Source organism: Ixodes scapularis, unplaced genomic scaffold (assembly GCF_016920785.2).
Source record: "Ixodes scapularis isolate PalLabHiFi unplaced genomic scaffold, ASM1692078v2 PGA_scaffold1__304_contigs__length_218370807, whole genome shotgun sequence".
NCBI classification, from domain to species: Eukaryota; Metazoa; Arthropoda; class Arachnida; order Ixodida; family Ixodidae; genus Ixodes; species Ixodes scapularis.
The window spans coordinates 109,558,405-109,576,555 of NW_024609846.1; the positions used below are offsets into that span (position 1 = coordinate 109,558,405).

Sequence of the window (18,151 nt, forward strand, 5' to 3'; positions counted from 1 at the left end):
CTGCAGCGGCGTCAAGGCTTCCTTTCGGAGGCTAATTCTTGTCTTCACCGTTTTACAGAGTTCACGGCCGCTGGTGCAATTGCACTGCCTGTCTTCGCTGATACCATTAGGCTGCTCATCGACGCTCTTATCACCGTGCCGCCGATACCAGCCTGCGATTGGCCTGGCTTTTTTGGATATCGTCGGAAGACAGCTTTAAAAGAAGAAGGCTCTGCGAAAACTCTTCAAACGCACACAGCAGCAGCGGCGTCAAGGGTTCCTTTCGGAGGCTAATTCTTGTCTTCACCATTTTACAGGTTAGTGTTGATTGATAGCAAAGTCTATCTACTCACACGTATTCTTGACGCGGCTGCTGCTGAAAGTGCTTTTCCTTGTTTAGTCGTGCTGAATGGCGAACGCGGATGTGCTGATTCCGGAGGTTTGTGTACACTGTAACGAACCACTACCTGAAGTTACGAAGTATTTAACATGTTCGGACTGTGGATATGGGTACCACGCGGGAACATGTTCCGGTGAAAGTACTTTTAAGGGCAAAAATAGAAACTCCAAAAATAATGCATGGAAATGCCGTACATGCCTTACCGCGAAGAGCCGAGGCATTCAAAGCCCAGGAACGCAGAAGCCCGAACAGGAACCGCATCTTAGGCAGGAATTAGCTGCTATCAACAAAAAGTTGAGTGAAATCATGACGATGAACGCAAAAGTAGAATATGTCGATCAAAGACACAGTCGATCAGATAGAAAAGTCAGTTCAGCTTATGTCAAATCAGTACGATTTGGTTCTGAAAAAAATGGACGAGCAGTCAAAAGAAATTACTAACTTGAGAAGACGAGTGGAAAAAGTTGAGGGAACCCAAGATACCGAAGAAATCTGCATGCTGAAAAAACAAGTAAACAGTTTAGAACAGTACTCCAGACGCCAGAACCTTGAGATTCATGGAATGCCACCAAGCGCAAATGAGAACCTACTGAACAAATTAAATGATCTCGCAGAAAGATTAGAACTTCCAAAACTAGCTGAGAATGATGTGGAAGGTCTGCACAGACTCCCAGCAAAAAAATATTTTGGTTCGATTTGCATCACGAAGGACCCGAGATCAATGGCTAGGAAAAAGGAAATACCTAAAAGAAACCCGATCAGACGTCTGGTTTCTTGATAATTTGACCACCACGAACAAGAAGCTTCTCTGGATGCTGAGAGAAAAGGCTGCAGAAAAAGAGTATCAATTTGTCTGGCAGAAAAATGGCAACTTGTTCGCACGAAAAAAGCAGGGTGACCGTGTAATAAAGATTGAATGCGAGGCAGACTTCGATAAGATTGTGTGAAAAGCCGGCGGGTTGCGATATGTATTTTTTTCTTTTCTTTTCTAATGGACGTAACGTCTACTTATCACGATCGAATATCGTTTACTCATCTTGTTAAAGAATGTCTTGTCTATAACAAAGATATGCTTTCATTTTTCCACTTAAATGCTAGAAGTCTTGGCAATAAACACGATGATGTTGATATGTTTCTGAACTCTTTAAATTTTACTTTTGATGTACTAGCATTCACTGAAACTTGGTTTACGAGCAGGGATGACGTTGTCGGGTTCATAGGATATAATAGCGAGGGAGTATATCGAAGTGATAAAAGGGGAGGAGGGGTCTCTGTTTATTTTCGTGATAACTTACATTATGAAGTATTGCCTGAATTTTCAAAAATATGCTCAGACTACGAAGCACTTGTGGCTAAATGTCGTTCCCTGGTAATAGTCACTGCTTATAGACCCCCCGCCGGGTCGTTGATGAAGTTTTTTGAATTCATTGAGAACGTTATGGAATATGCTGCCTCACTGAACCTTTCTATAATCTTAATAGGTGACTTTAATATTGATATGATCTCGCCCGTGAGTGGATCCCTTGAACTACTTGATATTGTTCAGTCCTACGGATCTGATAATGTAATAAACTTGCCGACTAGAATCACGGTGGAAATAGAAACGCTAATTGATCTCTGTATTACAAATTGTCATACCGAGGCTGCTGGTGTCTTTTCTTGTGATTTAAGTGACCATTTTCCGATATTTAGTTTTATTGTCGGTCCAGTAAATTTAAAATTGAGCTCTAATAATGCGGCTCAGACATTTAGAAGAATTGATAATAGTTCAATTGAGCTGTTTCATTCTAAGGTATCGAATATAAACTGGGAGTCGGTAGTAGCTGAAAGGGAACCAAATAAATCATATGGTATATTTTTGGACCTCCTACAAAAGTGTTATGAGGAGTCATTTCCATGGCAAGAGTTTAAAAAATATAAAAAGTCCAAAAAACCTTGGATCTCAAGTCAGTTATATAAGCGTATAAAAGAGCGCAATAAATTATATGATAAGTTCGTCAAGACAAGAGATATCTCAATATTACAGGAATTTAGGAAAGTGAGGAACAAACTCAATGCTGATATCAAGAAAGCTAAAGCTCAATACTACAAAAATAAGTTTAATGCAATATATAACAATCCGCGGAAAGTCTGGCAAGCCGTAAATGAACTTTCTTCTAGGCCTCGTGCACATGCTCGAAAAGAACTTACAATCGAGCGGGTTACTTACTCGGGTCAGTCTCTTGTAGATAAATTTAATTCCCACTTTCTAGAATCCGGTTCTTCTACTATGCCCTCAGCGAGAACGCCTACATGTGAGTCTTATGTTGGATACCCTTTACATAACTCAGTATTTCTGGCACCTACCACTGAACTAGAAATAACTACTATCATTAAATCCTTAGGGAATAGCGGTGCCTGTGGAGAAGATGGGCTATGTTCTAAGCCAATCAAAGCAGTTTCCTCTTTCATATCTACTCCGCTTTCGCATATCTGCAACCTTATTTTAACTACCGGTATCTTTCCAGAAAAAATGAAAATAGCGAAAGTCTGTGTGATCCATAAAGGTGGTCCCAAGAATAATATGAATAACTATAGGCCAATATCAGTACTTCCAGTCTTTTCTAAAGTAGCGGAACGCGTTATTTACAAACGATTAAGTGATTTCTGTAATAAACATAATATTATTACAAACAACCAGTTTGGTTTCCAAAAAGGTAAATCAACTGAAATGGCACTGCTCAATATCAAAAACAAAATCATAGACAATATTGAAAATCAGTGCTATACTCTGGGTGTTTTTTTAGATTTCAGGAAGGCCTTCGATTCTATAAAACACGACATCCTACTCCGAAAGTTACCGCTGTATGGAATAAGAGGCAGTGCGCTAAACTTGATAAGCAGTTACATGACCTCGCGTTTTCAATATACCGTCCTCAATGATATGCGCTCTCCTTTAGCAAAAATTCGATACGGTGTGCCGCAGGGGTCGGTTCTCGGGCCATTACTTTTCCTTCTTTACATCAATGATATAGTAAACATCCCACAAACACCTAACATAATTTTATATGCAGATGATACGAATGTATTCTTTACTGGTAGCTGTTTGGATAGCATTGAAAGAGAAACAAATAATTGGCTGGAGCAACTTCATTTATGGTTAGGCTCAAACCAGTTAGAGCTGAATACGGCAAAGACTAAGTACATTATTTTTAGAGCAAAAAATAAGCCCATAACTAGCGAAATTAGTATATCTTTTCAAAACTCGAATATTGAACGCGTGGAATCCTTTAAATTTCTTGGTGTTCGTTTTCACGAAAATCTACACTGGACTTGTCAAGTGAACGAACTCCGAAGGGATATTTCTAGATCAATTGGTTTAATTTGTAAGCTAAAATACCTTCTTCCAGCCTGTTTAAAAAAACAACTGTATATATCTCTGATTCACTCGAGGCTGCATTACTGTTTATTGGTCTGGGGGACGACTACAGCAAGTAATATTAAGCAATTATTTACATTGCAAAAACGCGCAGTTAGGTCAATTGATAATTTACCTTGGACTGAATCGACTTCCCCTAGCTTTATTAAACATGGAATATTAACGTTAGATAATCTCTTTTGCCTGAAGGTCGCAATTTCAGTTCATACTCAAATAAACACGAATCCCGCAATATTTTACGAAACATATTTATCCAAGCAAACAAATTACAATTTGAGACACCAGCAGTTTTCAAAACCTAAAATAAGAACTAATTACGGTACACAAAAAATATCCTACCAGATACCCGATCTTCTTAACAGAAATTATTGTGTATTCGAATTAGCCCAGACAATAGCGTCCGTGTTTCTTTTCAAAAAATACCTTACGGTATACTTCAATGTGCCTAGTGTGCATTCCTAGTATAGTTCACATCAAAATAGATTGTACATTTTTTGAGTGTCATATTTTTATCTTCTCAGATATTGTTTTATTTTTTATTTATGCTGTTTTTGATTCATTTCCTGTGCCCTGCTGCTGAGTGCTGTAACGGGGGTTGGGGACCTAGTCAGGTGATTCGTTTTCGCCTTTTGTCCCAACCTCCCTGACAGTTGTGTCAAAAATAAAATAAACAAACAAACAATAAACAAACAAATCTGCCTTTGCTATTTAGATGACATTATTATTTTTGCACCAACGTTCGCAGTTCATCTGGAACGTGTGGCCACAGTTCTATCGTGCATTACAAACGCGAATTTAAAACTAAACACCAAAAAGTGTCACTTCGCAGCGAGAGAAATCAAAGTGCTAGGCTACGTAGTATCGAATAAGGGTGTTCGACCTGACCCGGACAAAATTCGAGCTGTCACCGAATGTCCTATCCCCAAAACAGTTAAGGAGCTTCGCAGTTTTCTAGGTCTTTGCTCAGATTTTCGGCGGTTTGTACAAGGATTCGCAACCATCGCCGCCCCCTTACGTTATTAGCCACAACAAAGCATTTTCATTGGACTCCAGAGTGCCAACATGCCTTTAATCAGCTCGTTGCTCGTTTGACACAAGACCTAATCATGTGTCATTTTGACCGCTCAGCCCCCACTGAGATCCACACTGATGCCAGTGGTTATGGGATAGGCCCAGTCCTGATACAACGAAAATCACCCCAACTTGAAAACGTCGTAGCGTATGCTAGTCGCACCCTCTCGAAGGCTGAACGTAACTATTCGACAACTGAAAAAGAATGTCTAGCAATTATCTGGGCTACTGCCAAATTTCGACCATACCTGTACGGCCGGCACTTCAACATCATCACGGACCATATCACGCCCTTTGTTGGCTCACGTCATTAAAGGACCCCTCTGGACGTTTAGGACGCTGGTCACTTCGACTACAAGAGTACGACTTTTCAGTGACACATAGATCCGGACGCAAGCATCAAGACGCCGACGCTCTTTCACGTTGCCCTATACCGACGATCCAAACTCAAGACGACGACAACCCCATCACATTGGCTTCTCTCTCTCTCGATACGGTGGCACAAGAACAACTTCAAGATCCTGGTACTGCCGCCCTCGTGCAACATATCACAGGTACATCCACTTCCGACAACCGCAAGTTTTGCAAACGAGCGCGACATTTTTCTGTTCGAGATGGCCTCTTGTACCGCCGTAACTACTCCACCGATGGTCAGCGATGGTTATTAGCACTTCCTCGGCAACTTCGTATGGATGTGCTACGGTGCTTCCATGACGATCCAACGTCTGGCCATCTTGGCATCTCGAAGACCTACCAACGTGTACGTGGCCGATATTACTGGTCCGGCATGTATCGCTCCATACAAAAGTATGTTCGTTCTTGCCTACTCTGCCAACAACGGAAACAACCGCCCCAGCAGCCGGCTGGCTTGCTACAACCCATACTTGTTCCCGAGAAACCATTTGAACGAGTGGGAATTGACCTGTATGGTCCCCTTCCCAAATCATCCCAAGGAAACCACTGGGTTGTCGTCGCCATTGACCATCTGACACGCTACGCTGAGACTGCCGCCCTGCCCCACGCAGATTCTCGCGAAGTTGCATCCTTTATTTTACATAGTATAGCACTGCGGCATGGATCTCCTCGCGAGCTACTCAGCGACAGGGGAACAGTTTTTCTATCCCAAGTTGTCGAAAACATTCTAAGAGAGTGTAATGTTATTCATCGTTGCACGTCCGCCTATCACCCCCAGACCAATGGCCTTACGGAACGTTTTAATCGCACACTTTCAGATATGCTTTCCATGTATGTCTCCCAGGACCACGACAACTGGGACCGTATACTACCTTTCATCACTTTCGCCTACAACACCGCCACTCAAGACACGACACACTACTCCCTTTATACTCACATATAATCGCGAAGTGTCATGCACACTGGACACAATCCTGCGTTATCGACCAGATGTTACCGAGCTTACCACCTTTGCCGAAGACATGAACCGCGCAGAAGAATGTCGGCAGTTAGCTCGTTTTCGCACATCTGAGCATCAGAACCACGAAAAGCACCGTTATGATGATCATCACCGTTCCGTAACCTACAACAACGGTGATTTGGTGTGGGTGTGGATGCCCATGAAACAGCCTGGACTTTCTTCGAAACTTCTTCGCAAATATCATGGCCCTTACAAAGTCCTAGAATCAACGTCACCAGTCAACTACAAGGTGGAACCCGTCCCCCCTCCCAGCGATCGTCACCGTCACCATCGAGAAATCGTTCACGTGTCACGGATGAAGCCCTACTTCTCCTCAGACCCCCCAACTCCTTCTGCCAGGATGGCAGCATCCTGATCGGGGGGAATTGTAGCGAAGACGACGCTGTGCGATGGGACCGGTGAAGAGGACAACGATCGCGTGCCTTTTTTTGATTCTCGGCTAGGAGGCTGGGCAGACGGTAGTAAAAGCGGACCAGAGCCGTTTATACTGAGAGAGTTTGGCCTTCTTAAGGAGATTTTGACAGTCTGACAACCACAGCAGCGTAGTCTGACAACCGGGGGATGACTACTTCCGTCCGCCATATTGTGACTCTGACTCATAGGAACTCTACGCGATTTCTCAGGAATGAACAAGACAAAGAAGTAACGCCATATTGTGTTATCGCGAAATCCGCTTGTTCTAGCGGCCAACAAGCTCCGCCCATCGGCCAAACTCTCTCAGTATAAACGGCTCTGAAGCGGACCTGTCCTGACTCCCACCGCCTGGTCTTCCCTGTGCGCTACAATATATATATATATATATATATATATATATATATATATATATTACCTTTGTCGTGAGGAAATAAGGTGAACTCTGCAGTAGAAAATCTTATCCAAAAACACTAAACGCAAAATTTGAAAGAAAAAAAAAAGAGGGCCGCGATGTGCAAATGAGCATATATTTAAGTTCGCCTGGCAGAAGTTCGGACGCTTTATGTTGAAAACTAACGGCGGTGCATTTGTACTTCAAAACGATGTTTGCCTATTCTTTCCAATGGTATTCATTGTCCCGCGAGCCTTAAGATAGACACTGAGCATCAATCTTAATGACATTTGGCACACGGTTTGGGGCTATACCCATTTATAACTGCTACAAGTTTCAGATGAAAAAACCTAGCAGTTATCGTAGAAATTGATCGGGAATTTACTCCCATGAAGCTATCTCGAAATAAATATACCTCTCAATATAACATGGAAATAAAAAAAATGACACAATATGCAAAGAAAGCACTCTTTACCTAGACCTCTTAAAAATTTGAACCAAATCGATCCAACATTAAACTCTGTTCGTTTGTACGACCAAACCATGTACGGTCAAAAACGTCATCTCACACATGTTCCCAGCGAGCACATTACTAATAGACTCATATATTTTTAATATCAAGATGAAGACTGATTTCCTATTCTATATATTTGCATGTAATAACTATTCTTAAAAAGCAACCAAGTGTACGAATTGCGATTCAAACACCTGCTTTTATTGTCATTTTTTCATGGCAACTATAAAAAGCCCCTGAAGAGAAAAAAATAGAAATTAGAGAAAAGATGCAAGCGAGCTGGTGAACCTTTACATTGTAAAACCCGAGACGTAGGACAAAAGAACAAAAAAAAAAAAAGGGACAACACAGACACAGGTGTCTGTGTTGTCCCCTTTTATATTCTTTTGTGCTATGCCTCGGGTGTTACAATGTAGAAAAAAAAAATGTTTTTTTTTAACAGTCTGGTTGACACCCGCGTGTCTAAAAATTAAATTTACGCGAAAAAAAAAAAAAAACTAATATTGCAGAGAAAGCAACGCTCGGTCACGGAGTTTGCTTCGGACGTAACTTCTATCATTTATTCCTGCTTTCTCCTTCTAGAAAGTGCGTGTTCATACTCGCCCCGAGCGCGCGACGTTCGAGCTTTCTTTGCCGAATTTTCGAGATAGTGACGCAGTCTAGATAAGAGGCCCCCCGCGACCTTGTCGAGTCAATTTTCGGCGTCCGAATTGGGCGTTGCTACTGAGCTGCGTCCGCTGTCGTGTTGAAGCACGCTGTATTGTTCCTGCTGTCACATCTAGCGCCGGAAACCTCGCCGTTACGAGCGTCGACTTTCAGCCTTTTTTCTGGGGCCTTCTGGGCGACGCCAAACCTCGCTTGGTCTACCGCAAGCAAGTGCCGCGGGGGGCTCGTGCAGAGCCAATGCCTGCCCCTTGCCGAGGACGGAAGCTCTTCCAGCCAACCCTCATCCCAAGTTGACAGGCCCAGATACACTCTTAAAAAGGAGTCGTGAAATTTACGAGGAAAGTTTCGGCAGCTCTATATCCGAACATTTCTCGTCAAAATAACGTACAATCATTTTATTAAATTATTTGATTAAAAAAAATGAGGCACCGCATTCTTAGTTTGCGAGCATAGACGTGAAAATGACGATTGAATCGTTTCCGAATCTTCCCTCGTGAAAATAACGTACTGCCGTTTTTATAAATTAACTAGGAAAGTCGTCATTTTGACTTGCGGTTATGTACGTGAAAATTACGAGTAAATATTTGGCAGCTCTATTTTCAAACACTCGTCGTGAAAATGATGTACCAGCGTCTTCTGAAACTGTGTGAGAAATGCCATAGAGAAAAGGTGCACTGCATTTGTCAACTGTAAGTATGTATGTGTAGCATACAAATGTTATGATCAGTGTTGTTCACGTAATTAATAAGACAAAAACTGAAATATTACTTATCACTTTATTTAAGTTTCCGAGCCTGCCTCACTGTACACTCTCCTTGGTGATGATGGTGTGCCATTACATCCTGCGTAAAAAGAGAAGAGAAAATCACAATATAACGTCACATAACTCGCTCAAAGGACCACTATGGGAGGAAGGCAAGAGGGATAGTAACAGCTTCATACTGACACAAGGGTGAGGAAAATCGGACGATAGCATTTCTGAAGGTCTGATATGTCAGACATTGGTGGTGTGCTTTCTTTGCATGCCCAGGGCTATGCTACAGGTAATAGTGTTCATTGCAGGGTACAACATTTATTACCTCAAACTTTAGGCATCATAAAGAAAATGTTTGAAAACAGTAGCCTTTTTCAGATTCCAAACAATAGCCTTTTCCAGATTCAAGGATGCAGCTGCTACATTTGAAGCACATATGGATTGATGAAGGCCACAAGCGAAAATATCCGAAAATGGCCATTTTTCAGGGCTGTGCGAATATTAAAATTTTCTTTTAGAAGTTTAGTGTACTACGGTATTTGATATTGGTTTCGACATTAATCGTACTACTGTAAACGACTTAATTTTTGCAAAGGTTTAGTTTTTGCGAGTTTATCGAAATTGCTTAAAATTGGCCATGCAAATAAGTAAATCCATGGATACAAATACATTGAACATTACTCCCGATTGCAAAATTTCATACCCGCCAAAGTATTTCCAAAACTGAATCTTCACAAAATGTATGAAATATCGAGCTCGCGAAAATAAAGTCGTTTACGCCGTTCTAATTTTTAAAACGCTCGTAAAGTCGCCATTGCAATGAATTTGCTTTGTTCAGTGTGCTTCTCCGCATGCGGCAGTGCGCTGTGGAGAAGCGACACCCATGGAGCAGACTCCACAATTGCATTAATCGCGCTAACACCCAACACCACCTAGAATAATCCAAGCCTCGGCATCGGCTCCTCTCCCTTCATGAAACGACATCAGAGTCGGATTGCGCTAACTTGGCTATTGGGCTGGAGTCCGACCTTCGACGCGCTGAAGGGACACGAGCCGCGGCCGAACGCTGATGCAGCACTCGTGCCCAATCTCAGGCCTCGATCGATCTGGCTGTGATGACGGTGCGGAGGCCTTCTGCTTATCTAGGTGGTGTTGTAAGACCCCGCAAGAATCTCGCTTCGCGCGTAGTGTAGACAGCCGAGTGCAGCTCTAGCCTCCAACGTAATAAGGAGAAACTAGCGCCATAAGGCGCCAGTGGCAGAAAACGAACATACGCACGGTGTGAGACGAAAATATCTCGATTTACAAAGACGGCCGGATGGCGCCACCACTGTCGTTGGCGTGAGCGTGCGTGCACCGTGTACCCTCCTCGACTCCTCCTCCCCCCCCCCCCCCTCTTTTTTTTCTTTTGCCGCGCATGTTTTACGTTTGCTGGACCAGTGCCGTGCTGGCCGCTCCAAGCGGCCAGCACGGCACCGGTCCAGCAGACGAGTTGCGGTGCGCTTCGCGTGATATTACCAGGGCAATAAAACAGAAGCAGCACGTTCATTTAAATATATTTTTTTACTGGACACAATTCAAATGATTTGGGGTATTTTAACCAAGTATTTACAAACTCCGTCGGCAGTCCACCACCCTAGAAGGGAAACAAGAACTATAGTAGGCAGTAAACGCAGTAAACGTTGTCAAATATGTAAAACGAAATTAATATTTAATGTACAAACTAACAGAACAGCACTTAACATCGAGTTATCTTAATGGCTTTATAAACAACTCCTGCAAACAAAAATGCTGATGCCCAAACAAACAAATCAACTCCAAAATTACGCAAAAGACTTGCATTTTAATTTAATTAAGGCAGGGTTGCAGCCGAGCTGCATAAGAATAATCGATTAATAAATCATAAACAAACTCGCTAATTGACAACGCAAAGAAGAAAAAAGAAACTAACGTTTTTGAGGGACTATATATCTGACTGTGGGTGCTTTTAGGCACTCTATATCCTAAGATATAAACACGAAGCTGTCAAATTAACTGAAGATTGCTCTGACAGCAACTCACGTGGAGGAACCAGTCCTTGCAGCAACGGATTCGTAACAAGAACGGTGGGGCACGCTTTTTTCCGCAAACGAATCATCCTACAGCCTGCAAACACGGTAGCGCCGGCGTGCTCGCTGCACAAACGACGCTGGCGCAGCTTGCTCATCGGTAGGCTTCCGAAGTCCTGGCGATTTGTATTCCGAAGTTAACAGAATTTTGAAAAAAAGGCCGCGAGAGTTATGAGGATGTCTTCTTCACTGCGTGTTCGTGGGACTCTGCGGACATTAGTAAAGTGGACAACCGTCACAGTATGTGGACTAATTGGCCAAAATCTGTTACCTTTGTAACTAATGGCTTTATGGGCCATGTTGCAAGTGCAGTTTTAAAAGCCAGTCAATATTAAAGGCTATCCCGACTTAAACAATTCACGAAAAGCCAAGCGGCTTTGAGATATTCATTGTAATAAGCAAAGCGTCCAGTTTGGTAATGAAATTGTATTCTATTTCGGCAATAAATCAACGGACTACTACTTGGTTCGCCTTTGGCTTCATACTGAGAATAATAGGCATGTGCGAATCATGGATTTTGTGCTTAAAGTGGATTATGACTTGGGCCTATTAACTTTTCAGTTGAATATCACAGTGTCTGCGCCTCTCTCCGAGCCTGTTACTTAGTGCCGTCACGCTAGCCTCAGCCATCCTGACAGTGTTGGTATCACTTGTTTAGCTGTAGGCTGCTTTGGTTACTTTAGTACATATGTTTTCAAAATGCAGTAATATGTCAGTGAAAGAGCATGATTCTGCACGAATAGTAACTTTAGGTATGGTACAAAAAGATACCTAATATCAAGGGCAAATAGTCATCCACTGAAATAAAGTTAGAAGTGAATGACTTTCATTACCAAACAATGTTTTGTTAAAATTCTCAAAGATCTGCTTAAACAGCGCAGCTCTAATCGAGGCAGCAAGCAAACCTTGTCATTTATTTATGCTTTGTCAGCAGAATGTTGCATGGGCACCGATTTATAAGCATACATAATCAGCATGAGGGCAATAAATATACTTTTTAAATGAAAATCTAATTGATCTCGTTGTCATCCTGCCACTGCAAAAGCTCGGTTAGTTCTGATCCAAGTTATTTAGTGGCTCTGGCTGTGATCAGGTCAAGGCCCACATAGAGGTTGTAGGTAAATATAGGATTTGAGGGTCTTCTCGCCATGCTCATCGTTAAATTTCAAATTAGCAATTTTGCAGCAATGTCGTGACATAGCTTGTTAGGACATTGCAGCCTAATACGTATTCTTTATAACGAAATAGCTACAGTGTTATTTGTTTCCTAAATTTTACCACGAGGGAAGCACCGACATCCATCAGATGCATAAACATTCACCCAACCATGTTTACATTTTTTTTTCTCTTAATTCCTCTTGTGTACGTGTGAACGTCTCCACTCTGGGGGTGTGCTTTTTCCATCAAAGTATGAGTTTGCACCAGCCGAATGCAGCTAGCAGAGTTCCCGGTTGGGCCAATAGGAGCGCCGCCTCGCTGGCTTCCCTCTCGTATGTCCATCCAAAGAGCAGATTCGTTGGTCTACCCAACTGTCTCACACCAGACTGTTTTGCCGCTGCGCTTTTGAGCGCTGGTGTCGTGTATATCATCTTCGCTACCGAAACCGAAGCACTCTGGGCCCTTCCGACCAATCACCAACTTTCAGTGTGAGGGCACAAACAACCGCCTTTTTCTTTTCTTTTTGTTTGTTCTCGACACTTCAAGCTTTCAAACCGTTCCGCGCGTCTTGAAACCGAAAGTGTAGATTTTACGGAGTACGAATCGCTGCGTGTCTGCGCACAGAATATTATTAGAGGAATTTGAGACGTCTCTAGTGTGACAGAGAGTCTGCCCAGTCTCTTGTGTGCCTCATGACGGCGTATTACGGAGTCTACTGCGCGCCGAAGTGGTGTAACAGTTCTTAAAAACAAAAACTCGGCGTGCTCATTTTTGAAACTAGAATTGAAACATATCCCATAAAACCATTAATTAAAAACATTATTAAAAATTTGTTTGTTTATTAGTTTTAATTAACATACTGCGATGGTTATCCCCTTATTCAATGCCCCTCCGAGCACCATAAACACACAGCGAAGGAATCATTTAAGTAACGCTCGTGCCAGTCTTTTTAAATTTCGTTCGTTTCAAAATAGACAGCTTTGTATATTTGTATGTATAAATAATGGGTGCATGCGCATATAGCCGTGCGCTATCTCACTATAGGGGTCCACGTTTTTCTTAGGTAAAACTAGAGAAGGCCAGTTTTACGTAAACCCCAGCATGGCATGTACCAAGGACCGCCAAAAATGATTGCTCACTTCATAGAACATTCTATGCAACATGAAGAGAGCGGCTTCCAGTCTTTGACGGTGGGTCTACCCGCTTGGTGCAGCTGGGACCTGCAAGAAAGTTAATGCAGCTTGCCATATACCAGAAAGTAACTAATACAAGGCCAGTATTGCATGAAACCCCAGGACGGCATGTACCAAGGACCACCAGAAATGATTGCTCGCCTCATAGAACACTCTGTGCGGCTTGAAGAGAGCGGCTTGCGGTCTTTGACGGTGGGTCTACCGGCTTGGTGCAGCTGGGACCTGCAAGAAAGTTAATGCAGCTTGCCATATATTAGAAAGTAACAAATACAAGGCCAGTATTACATGAAACCCCAGGACGGCATGTACCAAGGACCACCAGAAATGATTGCTCGCCTCATAGAACACTCTGTGCGGCTTGAAGAGAGCGGCTTGCGATCTTTGAGGGTGGGTCTACCGGCTTGGTGCAGCTGGGACCTGCAATAAATTTAGGGCAGCTTGCCATATACAACAAAGTAACAAAGACAAGGCCAGTAATACATAAACCTACAGCACGACATGTCCCAAGGATTCCTATAAATGCGTGCTCACCTCATAAAGCACTTCATGCGACTTGACGAGAGCGGCTTGCAACCTGAGGGCGAGTGCACCTACTTGGTGCAACTGGATCCTGCCATAAATTTAATACAGCTTGCGTTATACCACAAGGTTACAAAGACAAGACTAGTATTACATAAGCCTCCAGCATGACATATCCCAAGGACCAGTAGAAACGCTTGCTGAACTCATAGAACTCCCCATGCTGCTTGAAGAGAGCGGCTGGCAATCTTTGGATAGAACTTATGGGTTCATTTCACTTCCTTGATGAGCCTGAGCACTTTCGGAGGAATATCGCCCTTTGCGGTATGAAGTGATGGACCCCTGGTAGCTCTTTCGGGATTTATTCGGCCAAAGTGCCTATAACAAAAATATAACAACGGGGTCACACATTGCAGTAGCCAGCAATCCCACAACAATATCTTGATAGAAGTAGAGTAGGAAAAGGGGATGACGGTGCTAGTGGAGCAGGTTATTGCTCACTACTATGGTAGCCAATATTATGTGGGTGCCATCTTCACTGTATAACTGTGTGATTCGGCAAACATTAGATAAGTGAATAAATATAAAATTACGTTTACTAACCAAAATTTGTTAATTACCCTCTTAATTATTTGTATAATGGGTCATGCTGCAATTGCAATTTTAAACGGAGACATTATTAAGGACTAACCTAAATAAAACAATTTTGTGAAAAGCGGGTTGCGACGGTCGATCCACGCGCGTTGCCTTCGCTTCGACGCGCGCCCCCGATGGCCTTCGCGACGTCACGAGAAGAGCGCTACAGCCTTATTTCTAGGAGGTGTTGGGTACGGCCGCACGGCGCGGAGCAAAACAACAGAGATGGGAAAGAGCAGGCGGCATGTTGCAACAACGCACCAACACCGCCATTCTGCGAGAGAGGAGGGTCGAGAGAGAGCTGCGCGGCGGGGCATTCAACTCCTCGCCATCTGCGCATGCTTGCACTCCTGGGATTTCGGCTTTTCTGGAAGGTTTGGCTCTCGCGCCAAATAAATAATGAGGGCATCCTCGTATTTTGAAATAATGAGCGTGCCCGTCTTTTTTGTCGAGGGAAAGACACGTAAAATTGACGTCGATTTTTACAGTGTACCGTACCTGGAGTCGGAGCCCCTGCCGTCGGGGATTCATCCGCCTTCCCGACAAGCCCACGAATCTTCGGAGGAGGACTCTACCTTCAAGGACGGCATCTCCGATATGGACAACTCTGAAGGGTCTCAAGATTGTACAGAATCGCGAGGCAAGAAGCGCCGACGGAAAAGTGGCGGCTCGGTACGTCTCCGGATATACTAGCCACAGGCAACTAGACGAGGGTTTCGCCGTTTTCTTCGCGCCCACCAACTCCGACTCGGTTGCGTCGTTCAGTCCATCCAAGTTTACGGAATACGTCGAATGTGCATCGCCAGGTGCCGTCAAAGAAGTCCGCGTCAACAAGGCAAGGAACTTAATCGTGGTGGAAGCACGGACACCCAAGCTCAGTGGAGTATTCCTGGACCTCAAGGTACTCTGCACCACTCCTGTCTGTGCATTTATCCCCAGTCCCCCGAACAGCTGCAGCGGGCTGATCAGGGACGTGGAACTCGGCCTTTCTGACGCTGACATCCGGAACCAGATACAGGCTCCAGTCAAGATCTGGGACGTGCGGCGACTTGGAGAAAAGTCGAAACTTGTGAAGATTGTCTTCCTCGGAAAGACGCGGCCCGACTCCCTCCTCTATATGAACTAGTTCGAACTCCAGTCCTGCCTTTCAAGGTAAAAGCCCTGCTCGGTGCCTCCGTTACGTGTCGCCGGTGCCTCCGTTAGTGTCGCCGGTGCTTCCGTTACGGCCATATATCCGCAGTCTGCAATCGTCCCCAGGCATGCGCACGATGCGGCGCCTCACACGACGGCGCCTCACACGACGGCGGCTGCGAATCCTCCGAGCCAAAGTGCATCAACTGTCGTCAGAGCCACGAGGCCACGTCCCCGTCCTGCTCAACCCGATGTCGAGAGGTTGCCATTGCGCGTTACCGCTCAGAAAACAACGCAACGTTCCGGGATGCTCGCGAAACACTCCGCAACTCCTCGTCAGCCAAGCCATACAAGAAGTCACGCAGTGCGCAGGGTAGCAAGCACCCTGTAAGGATCAGAGCGTATGTTTTCCTTAATTAGTATTGTTTTGTCTTTCACCGCTTGCCAGCATTGCCGAGAGGGTCACCTCTTCGAGGGGAGGGGGTGCTGGCGGTGCGCGGGAGCGAGCAAATGGCCCCTCCGCGAGCGCGCGCGGCGCCGCCGCGCGGAAGGAATGTGTCCCCTTGGGGGACGTAGGCGGACCCCCGGAGGAGCGGGGTCTGGGGAGTTGGAGCGGGAGAGGCCCCGGAGTCGGTCGCGGACGTGTGTCGTCCGCTGGCCCTTTGTTCTTTGTTAATAAATGTATAGTTAAAAAGCATCAAATCGTCGTCGCTGCCACTGCCTCGCCATCGAAGTCACCAGCCGCGATCGGGGAGAGGATCTTCGACAGCTGACGTCTCTCCCCACCACAACTAGAACCTTACTGGCGCAGTCGACAGGATCGCGGCTGGACCTGGAACCGGTGGCGACGAGCAAGTGGAGGACGGCAGCCATCTTAGGCGCAGCGCAGGCCTCCCGGCCTGCTCCCACCAGCTGCGGGCGTCAGAGAATCCGGGCGCTGCCTGCTCCCGATCGCCGAGGGTGCGACAACGTGAACTGCGTTGCGGCGGGACATCGTCCGGAGGCCTCCAGGCGCGAGCGAGTGGTGGCGAGGGCGACCGACTCAAGCTCCAAGCGGTGTAGTGACACCATTGTTCCGGCGGGGGCCCGGAACGACCGAACAGCTCCAAGGTCAGCGTGGGCCTGAGCGGATTGCGGGAACGGTTGCTACTTCCGAGTGCTGGACAGTGCCAAGGTTAGTTCTGTGTGAACGAGCTGTGTGGCGAAACCGTAATGGCGGTTCAGCAAAACTCTTGTGTGGACACGGATTTGGACGATTTGTTAGGATTTTTGAAATTGATGCGCGGTGTAATATCTGAGATGCCGAAGGCGGTGGCGGAATTGCCTCTCTGGTTTGATAATATCCAAATCATGTTCAAAATTTACCGGGTTCCAGAAGCACTAGAGGGCAGGTTGCTCTTGCAATTTTTGTCGCGGGATTGCACAATGGAGGCCGCAAGGCTCATGACGCGGGGCCAGCGTTCATTCAGCGAGCTGAAGAGGCATGTCTTCGAGTACCTGGGTGTGTCCGCTAATCGTCTCCGCGAGCTGTTCGGAGAAACTGTCAAACTTCCAGACGAAACATGGTGGTCCGCGTCTGTTCGGGCCAGAACGCTTCTGGAGGCCTACCTGGACAGTAGGAAGGTGAATTCATTCGAGGAGCTCAAGGACCTTCTGATATCTGATCGCATTAAGGTGATGGCGACAGCAGAGGCGGCAAGGCACGTTGTTCTGACGGAGTGTGGCGATTGGATGAAGCCGAAGGAGCTTTCCAGGTGCCTGGAACACTTTGACGAGACCAAGCGAATTTGCCTAAAGACCGAACATGCTCCGGAAAAGCCAAAGGTAGCCGAGAAAGCTGGAGCGAAGCAATCCAGAGACAAGAAGCGACGGAAGTGTTTCGCCTGTAAAGCGGTGGGGCACCTCATCAGTGAGTGTCCGGTGGTCGACCCCAGGAGGGAGACGAGAACCCTGGACGTTCCCGAGACGAGCGAGGTCGGTGACTTCACTGGACGAAACACCGATCCCGAGGACAGGGCATCTCGGAAGACAAGGTTCAAGGAGGAGCCGGCACGGCTGCATGGGCAGTTTAGAGCAGCCTTCCACGAGAGGAGTGGCCGCGGGCTCGGAGGTCGGGAGCGAAGGGATTTCAGCCTGTTGGGAGACCTGTTGTGTGAACTAACGATGGCTATACAGAAGCGGTCGCACCCTGGCCGGCGTGATAGTGTACGTTGGCGAGTGCGCTGAGGCACATAAGTCGCTGTCTGTATAACTTGTTTTCTTTCTTTTTTTTTATTTTTGTATGCGCTGTGAACAGCACTGCATTGATTTCGGCGAGTTTTCGTGCCCGTATGCATGTGTGAAGCTGATATGCGTGAGGTGTGT

At 45.4% G+C, this 18,151-nt stretch overlaps 1 long non-coding RNA gene across 1 annotated transcript; it reads right to left on the reverse strand.

The window, feature by feature from the left end:
* Positions 1 to 572: 572 nt before the first annotated feature.
* LOC115315537 lies at positions 573 to 1,282 on the reverse strand. Its single transcript, XR_005717359.3, has 3 exons — positions 1,123 to 1,282; positions 822 to 878; positions 573 to 656 (listed from the first exon to the last, which is right to left on the reverse strand). It is a non-coding gene; the product is annotated as an uncharacterized LOC115315537 (long non-coding RNA).
* Positions 1,283 to 18,151: the final 16,869 nt, after the last annotated feature.